The sequence below is a fragment of the Mustela putorius genome, unplaced genomic scaffold (assembly GCF_011764305.1).
Source record: "Mustela putorius furo isolate JIRA1106 unplaced genomic scaffold, ASM1176430v1.1 tig00000743_pilon_pilon_pilon, whole genome shotgun sequence".
NCBI classification, from domain to species: domain Eukaryota; kingdom Metazoa; phylum Chordata; class Mammalia; order Carnivora; family Mustelidae; genus Mustela; species Mustela putorius.
The window spans coordinates 3,912,627-3,921,854 of record NW_025421464.1 but is presented as its reverse complement, the minus strand read 5'-3'; positions in this window follow the sequence as shown (position 1 = coordinate 3,921,854).

Below are 9,228 nucleotides of genomic sequence, written 5' to 3'. Positions count from 1 at the left end.
AGGGGTGTCACAGGCAGCTCCCTGATCACTGACTGAACCTTGGGCCCCAGGGCTCTGGCAGCTAAAACAGGTCAAGGGCCCATCCTGTCTAACACTTAACTGTGTGTAAATGTGTGTCTGAATATATGTGAGTATGTGACAGTGTGTGAATGTGTGTGCCTGTGAATGAGTGAGAATATGTGTGTGGGGGGGCGTGTATCTGTGTGTGATGGGGGGAAAAACGTTTTTATGTGAAAGAATATGGGTGTGAGGGTTTATATGGTTGCATTTATGTGTAAACACACACGGTCACTAAGATGGAGCTCCACGGGAAAGGGTCTTTGTGTTGTTCCTCTTTCTGTCTTCACCTCTAGTATCTGGCACGCCCAGAATGTGGAGGGGGGAGGGGTAAATCAGGAAGAGCATCATGGGAAAACAGAATAGCACAGTGCTTACCAGCAGGGGTCCAAGAGTCAGATGTCATCAGTGCTTCTAACTTTGGGCCAGGTGACCACTATAAGCCTCAGTTTTTTCATCTGTAATATAGGTACGATTGCAGCATCTAACCTGTAGGGTGGGGCGTAGGAAGTAGTTAGCAAATGTCAGCCAGTATCATTATACTGAATGTCACTATTGACCCCCACAGTGGATACTTCCAAAGGCTAAAACCCCTCCAAACATGTCAACAGACTACAAACTATATCCGTCAAAATTCTCTGAGCCTTAGTTTCTCCTACAATGCCCTGTATTTTGCCTCCTAGGGCAGCTGGGAGGTTTATGAGATCACCGGACTGAGGGAGGCAGAAGCCAAAGCTAGGAACAGGGTGCCCTCTCCTGGAAGTATGGGGTAAAGGTTGGCTCCCTCAGACTAGTCGCGGATCTCATAGGGGGCAGATGCTGTCAGGACTGCCCGCAAAGGGGCAGCTGGGAGGAGGGGGTTTCTACATCTGGGGAGCTTAGGCTGCCTCTCCCCGCCCCCTTTCGTCTGCTGGACTCCTTCCTCAGATCGCGCTTTAGGAGGCGGACTGAGCCAGGCCGCCGTCACAAGTTCTCAGAGCAAGCCGTATTCATTTTGCATTCTTCTGTGTGATTATTTAGACAATGTCTATCTCTTCAGGAGGGAAGGACTCATCTGAGAAATGACAGGGAGTGGCAGCATCCCAGACCACTGGATTCCTAGGATCCCTGGTCTAGGTTCTCAGTAAATGCTGGAATAAAAGGATCGTGGAAGCCCAGACTCTAGTATGTTAGAGTCAAGAAAACATTTAAAAAATTTTTTTTTGTTTAGTCAAGAAAAAATATTTAGGTATTTTCTAGTCAAGAAAATGTTTTAAAAAAATTTTTTTTATTTAAGTTCAATTTAACTAACGTATACTATATTATTAATTTCAGAGGTGGAATCCAGTGAGTCATGAGTAGTATATATCACGCAGGGCTCATTACTTCAAGAGCTCTCCTTAATGACCATTAGCTGGTTACCTCATCCCCCCACCTGCCTCCGTTCCAGCAACCCTGTTTGCTTCCCATAGTTTCTTATGGTTTGCCTCCCTCTCTGTTTTCATCTTACTTCATTTTTCCTTCCCTTCCCCTATGTTTATCTGTTTTGTTTCTTAAATTCCACACAGGAGTGAAATCATATGGTTTTTATCCTCCCCTGACTTATTTTGCTTATAATACCCTCTAGTTCCATCCATGTCATTGCAAATGGCAAGATTGCATTTTTTTTTTTTTAAGATTTTATTTATTTGACGGAGAGAAACACAGTGAAAGAAGGAACACAAGCAGGGGGAGTGGGAGACGGAGAAGCAGGCCTCCCGCTGAGCAGGGAGCCAATGTGGGTTCCATCCCAGGATCCTGGGATCATGACCTGAGTAGAGGGCAGATGCTTAATGACTGAGCCACTCCAGTGCCCCAAGAATGCATTCGTTTTAATGGCTGGATGTTTTCTTGGATCAAGAAATGTTTTCTTGGGGCGCCTGGGTGGCTCAGTGGGTTATGCCTCTGCCTTCAGCTCAGGTCATGATCCCAGGGTCCTGGGATCAAGCCTCACATCAGGCTCTCTGCTCAGCAGGGAGCCTGCTTCCCCCCCCCCTCTGTGCTGCTCCGCCTCCTTGTGATCTCTCTCTCTGTGTCAAAGAAATAAATAAAATCTTGAAAAAGAAAAAGAATAAGAAATGTTTTCTTACTCAGCTGTCAAGAAAACGTTTCTTGACCCAAGAAAACATCCAGCCCCCCTCAGGGGAAGGCTCCCACTTCAACACTTCAACCGGGGACATTCGAGACCTGGATTTGCAGAGTTCCTGGTCCACCCTGCCCCCCAACCAAGGATAGTCAGGTCTGTGGGCTGAAGCCAAGAGACACAAGCTGGGTTCTGGGGCCTACATCTGAGAGCGTTAATTCATTCCACAAATACTGGGTGCCTTCTGTGTGTCAGACACTGAGCTGGACATTGGGTACACAGTGGTGGGCAAAACCAGATACATTCGTGACCCCTCTAGAAGCAGTGGGACAGTCAGACATACGATCGGATGATTTTGACATAATGATACCTAGTAGCATACACCCCCATTTGAGTCTGAGGGCTTCTCCAAGGGGAGAAGCGTGTCTGTGGGTGGGGACAGCCAGCTCCTGGGACTCTCATAGGCCCCCTCACCACCTCCAATGCAGCAGTCTAGGACGAGAAGATTGAGGGGGCCTGGGGGAGTCCTATTCCAAACTCTCCAAGAAACCCCCCACTGCTGTACCCAATGCCCAGCAGGGACATCAAGGCCCACCCAAGGGACAAGTACAAATCTGAGAGGGCTTGGAAGGAGGTTGTAGAAGGAGTTGGGAAGGAGTTGGGAAGGTGGGGAGACACCCCGATAGGCGTGGAGCAGTGACAGAGGCATTATTCCATCTCATCCTCATCGACAGGCATCCTCAGGATCTGGACCCCAATCCCCCATCTGGCAGCCTCCCAATTAATTCACAATCTAAGTGCTGGTCCTGGGAGCTTGGGCAAACCAGAGGGCCCTCTGGCCAATGGGAGGGCTCCTTCTGTCTCCACCCCTCTCCACTTTCCAAGCTGGAGGCCTAAGTGACTGCAAAAGCAAACACCCAAAGGGTAGGTTCAAAGGGCAGACAATGTGGCTGGCCACAGGGACTGGCCTGTCTCTGCCTATTATTTAGGGTGGCCCCGCAGCCTCTGCAGAGGCCTAGGCTGGTGCCTGGGGGGGTGGGGGGAGAAGGCCCATCTGACAGTATTTTGTCCACGGTGGCCTTAAGCAGAGTGCACCTGTGTGGGCGACCCTCTAGGAAGCACTTGTGCATTCAGCCTGATTTTTTTTTTTTTTTACATATATAGGCAAATACTTGTTTGTGTTTTTTTTCCCTCTTAGACAAATAATGACATACCAGACACACTGTCCTGCACTATGCTTTCTTTTTCATCACTTAACATTTTATCTTGATGATGGAACATTATGTAGCAATAGATAAATTCCTTCCTTTTTAAGAAGTGGTGGCACTTCAGTAATCCACCATTTGGACGGGACCTTTATTTATTTAGCAAGTCTACAGAAGGACATTTCGACTGTTTGCAATCTTTTGCTCTTAGTGTCATTTTGCTCGCATGTCTTTGGGATAAATTCCTAAGAAGCGAACTGTTTGGTCAAAGGGCATGTGAGTTTGTGATCTTGTTCTTGGAATGTTCCCCTTTAAAGCTGGGCCAGGGGCCCTTGGGCAGCTCAGTCACTGGGTGGCTGCCTTTGGCTCGGGTCATGATCCCAGGGTCCTGGGATCCAACCCTGCATTGGGCTCCCTGCTCAGCAGGAAGCCTGCTTCTCCCTCTCCCACTCCCCCTGCTTCTGTTCACTATCTCTCTGTCTCTCTCTGTCAAATAAATAAATAAAATCTTAAAAAAAAAAAAAGTTGGGCCAATGTATGATGTATGAGAGGCCTGCTTCCCCACTGCCTCACCAACAGATAACCAGCAATTATCACACTTTTAAATTTTTATCAGTCTGATACTAAATGTAAAAAGAAAATTGATCATCCCCGTTCCCCAGCCATAAACAATACCAGGAGCCTAGTGTCCACCCCCAGGTGCCACTAAGAAAGAATCCCCCCTCTCCTTGATTTTTTTTTTAATATATATTTTTTCCCACTATGGAATGATGAAAGGCTCAATCCACCAGGATGACAAAGCAATCCCAAGTGTATATGCACAACAAAACAGAGGTCCAAAATTTGCAAAAACAAAACCAGTAGAACTGAAAGAAGAGGCAGACAAATCCATAATTACAGTTGGAATATTTTAAGATACCTCTCAACAACTGATAGAACAAGTGGACAGAAAATCAGCAAGGACACAGAAGACCTCAACAATATCACCAACCACGGTATCTACTTGACACACTCAGAATAGTGCATGTAACCACAGAACACACACTGGCTTCCAGGGCCCAAAAGACACATACCACGATTGACCATGTCCTTGCTCACAAAATAAAATAAATCTTAAGACATTTAAAGTAACTGAAAGCCTACAGAATGTGTTCTCTGATCACAATGGAGTCAAACTTAGAAATCAATAATAGAAGGATAATGCGAAGATTTCCAAACACTTACAAAGTAAATAACAGATGTTGAAATAGTCCTCATGTCAAAGAGGAAGTCACTAGGGAAATTATGAAAAAAACGCAGAATTGAATGTAAATAAAAACATAACATATTAAAACTTGTGCTAAAGCAGCGCTAAGAGGGAAATTCATAGGACTAAATGCATGTATTGGAAAAGTAGAAATGTCTCAAGTCAATCATCAAAGCTCCTGCCTCAAGAATATAAAAAAAGCAGAGTAAAATAAACCAAAGCAAGCAGAAAGAAGGAAATAGGTGTGCCTGGGTTACTCAGTTGTTAAGCACCTGCCTTCCACTCAGGTCATGATCTCAGGGTCCCGGGATCAAGTCCTGTATCAGAGTCCCTGCTCAGTGGGGAACCTGGTCCTCCCTCTACCTTTGCTGCTCCCCCTGCTTGTGCTTTCTCTCTCTCTCTCTCTCAAATGAATAAATAAGATCTTTTTTTAAAAAAGAAAGACAATAATAAAGACCAGAAGTGAGTTGAAAATAGAAAAGTAGAGAAATTCAATGAAAGCAACAGCCAGTTCTTTGAAAAGATTGATAAAATTGACAAAACTCTAGGAAGACAGACAAAGAAAAAAGAGAGAAAAGACACAGATTACCAGTATCAGGAATGAAACAGGGATATCACTATAGACCACACAGACATTAAGAGCGTAATAAGGAAATACTGCAAATAATTCTACACATACAAATTCATCCTCAACAAGATGGCTCACTCTCCCCCCACAAAAACACAAACTAACTACCATGTTCATTAAATGTGAAATAGGTAATTTGAATAGTCCTAGATTATTAAGAAAATTAAATTCATAATTTAAAAACTCTCAGGAAAGACATTTTCAGACCCATTTCATTGGAGAATTCTATCAAAGTTTTAAGAAAGAATTAACAGCAATTCCATCCAATCTCTTCCAGAAAATAGAAGAGAAGGGAATATTTTCTAATCCTTTTTTTTTTTTTCCTTAGAGAGAGAGAGAACATGAGTGCACAAGCAGAGGGAAGGGCAGAAAGAGAGGGAGAGAGAGAATCCCAAGTAGGTTCCCTGCCTAGCATGGAGACCAACATGGGGCTCAATCTCATGACCCTGAGATCAAGACCTGAGCTAAAACCAAGAATGGGATGCTTAAGTGACTGGACCACTCAGGCGACCCCTCAATTCATTTTATGAAGCTGTATTATCTTGATACCAAAACCAGACGAAGTCAGTACAAAGAAAGAAAACTACAGCTCCATATCCTTCACTAATACAAATGCAAAATTCTCCTTTTTCCCCCAAAATCTTAACAAAATATTAACAAATATAATCCAACAATAATTATAAAGAATTATATGCCATGTAATTCTTTCAAGTGGAGCTTATTCCAAGGGTGCAAATCTGGTTTAATATTTTTAAACCAATCAACATAACCTACCATGTTAACAATCTAAAGAAGAAAAAACTCATGACATCAATTAATATCAGTAAAAGCACAAGACAGAACTCATCATCTGTTCATGATTTAAAAAAACATCAACAACAGGAAATAGGAGTAGAGGGGAACTTTCTCAACTTGATAGAGAACATCTATTAAAAAAAAAATCTATGGCTAACTTACTTAATGGGGAAAGACTGAACTGAATGCTCTCTATCTAAACTCAGGAGCAAAGCAAGAATGTCTGTTCTTATCATTCTTATTCAACAGTGCTGGAAGTTCTAGTCAGTACAATGATGCAAGAAAAGGAAATAAAAAGCATACAGATCAGAAAGAAATAATAAAACTGTCCCTATGTGCAGGTGACAGGATTGACTACACAGAAAATCCAAAGAACCTACAAAACAAAATCAAACACAAAATGTCTATGACTTGTGAGTTCAGCAAGGGTATCTTTTATCTATAAAACACAAAAGAAACATACCATTTCGATTGTACATTACCACATTGCTATACATTAATAATGAACACATGACCACCAAAATGTAAAACGTTGTATCATTCAGGAGGTGGAGGAAGAGAGAAATAGAAGAAAAAGAAGAAAGAAATGCTTAGGTGTAGGGGCGCCTGGGTGGCTCAGTGGGTTAAGCCGCTGCCTTCGGCTCAGGTCATGATCTCAGGGTCCTGGGATCGAGTCCCGCATCGGGCTCTCTGCTCAGCAGAGAGCCTGCTTCCTCCTCTCTCTCTCTGCCTGCCTCTCTGCCTACTTGTGATCTCTGTCTGTCAAATAAATAAATAAAATCTTTAAAAAAAAAAAAAAAAAGAAATGCTTAGGTGTATATCTAAACCACAGGACTTGTATGCTGAAAACGGCAAGATACTAATAAAGGAAATCAAAGAAGACCCAAATGGGGGAAACATAACTGTGTCTGTGGATTGTAAGAATCAACATAGGAAAGATGTCAGTTCTCCTTGAATCCATACACAGTTTGATGCCATTCCTACCAACATCCTTGAAAGAAATCCTTTAGACAGGGGCGCCTGGGTGGCTCAGTGGGTTAAGCCACTGCCTTTGGCTCAGGTCATGATCTCAGGGTCCTGGGATCGAGTCCCGCTCAGGGTCCTGTGATCGAGTCCCGCATCGGGCTCTCTGCTCAGCAGGGTGCCTGCTTCCCTCTCTCTCTCTCTGCCTGCCTCTCCATCTACTTGTGATTTCTCTCTGTCAAATAAATAAATAAATAAATAAATAAATCCTTTAGACATGGACAGGATTGTTCTAAAATTTATGTGAAAAGAAAAAGAAAGTAAAATAACTAAAACAATTTTGAAAAATAAAAAGGGCAGAGTTGGAGAATCAGCTTACCTGATCTTAAAACTAATTGCATCGCTACAGAAACCTAGACTGGATTACTGGCAGAAGAATAGACGTATGGATTAGAGAAATGGACGAGGGGATTTGAAATAGATGGAAATCAATGGGCCCAGCTGATTTCTGACAAAGGGGCAAAACCAGTTCAGGAGAGGAAAGGTAACCTGCTCCAAGTGGTGCTGGAATAACTGAATGCCCATTGCATACTCAGTGGCAAAAAAGATACCCCCCAAATCAACCAGAACCAAAACCAAACTGCCCACTTGATACCAACATTAACTCAAACGGATCATAACTTAAATGTAAAACATAAAACTCCAAAAGTTTTAGAAAACATCATAGAAGAGAATCTTTGAGCTCTAGGGCTGATGCAGAGAGTTCTTGGGATTGACACTGAAGGCATGATCTGTAAAAGGAAACATTGATAAATTGGATTGCATCAAAATTGAAAACTTTTGCTTTGTGAAAGACCTTCTTAAGAGGATAAAAAGAGAAACTACAGACCAGGAGAATATATTTGTAAACCACATATATGACATGGCGCTACTACTTAAAATATATAAAGAACTTGTAAAACTCAACAACAACAACCCCCTCTCCCAAAACAGTCCAGTTAGAAAATGGGCAAAAAGCAAGAAAGAGCTATTTCATCAAAGAGGACATACTAATGGCAAATATACATATGAAAAAATGTTCAACATCGTTAGCTGTCAGGAAAATGCAAATTAAAACCACAATGAGTTATTATACACCTATCAGAGTGGTTAAAATAAAAAATAGTGACAACACCAAATGCTCACAAGGACGCAGAGAAACTAAATCACTGGTACTTTGGGCACATGGGTAGCTCAGTCAGTTAAGCAGTTAAGCAGCTGCTTTTGGTTCAAGTAATGATCCCAGAGTCCTGGGATCAAGCCCTGCATCAGGTTCCCGGCTCCCTGGGGAGTCTGCTTCTCCCTCTCCTTCTGTTCCTCCCCCCACTCATGTGTGCTATCTCTCTCTCTCTCAAATAAATGAAATCTAAAAAATAATCATTCATACTTTGTTGGTGGACACATAGCACAATGGTACAGCCCCTCTGGAAAATAGTCTGGCAGTTATTCTTAAAAAATTAAACATGCAATTCCAATACAACCCAGCAATTTCACTTTTTTAAAAAAGAGATTTTAAGTATTCTCCACACCCAGTATGGGGCTTGAACTTAACAACTCCAAGATCAAGAGTCACACGCTCCAGTGACGGAGCCAGCCAGATCCCCGCCAGCAATTCTATTTCTCAGCATTTATCCCTGAAAAATTAAAATTCATGTTCACATAAAAAACCTGTACATGGATAGTCATAGTAACTTTATTTGTAATAGTCAAGAACTGGAAACAATCCAGATGTCTTTCAGTCAGCGACTGGTTAAACCAAGTAGTGCATCCATACAAAGGAATACTACTCAGCAATAAAAAAGAACAACTTTGATAAATGCAGCAACCTAGGTGAATCTCCAAAGAAGTATGCTGTGTGGGAGAAGCCATCCACATAGGTTACATAGTGTAGGATTCCATTTATATAGCATTCTTTTTTTATTTGAGAGAGCGAGCGAGCGAGCGAGAGAGAGAACGCATGCACACAGAAGGGCAATGAGAGGGAGAAGAAGACTCCTTGCTGAGCAGAGAGCCTGATGCCAGACTCAATCCCAGGACCCTGAGATCATGACCTGAGCTGAAGGCAGATGCTCAACCAACTGAACCACCCAGGTGCCCTATATAGTATTCTTGAAATGACAAAATTATAGAGTTGGACATGTGATTAGTGGCTGGGAATAGAACCAGGTAAAGTGGGTGTGGTTATAAAAGGGCA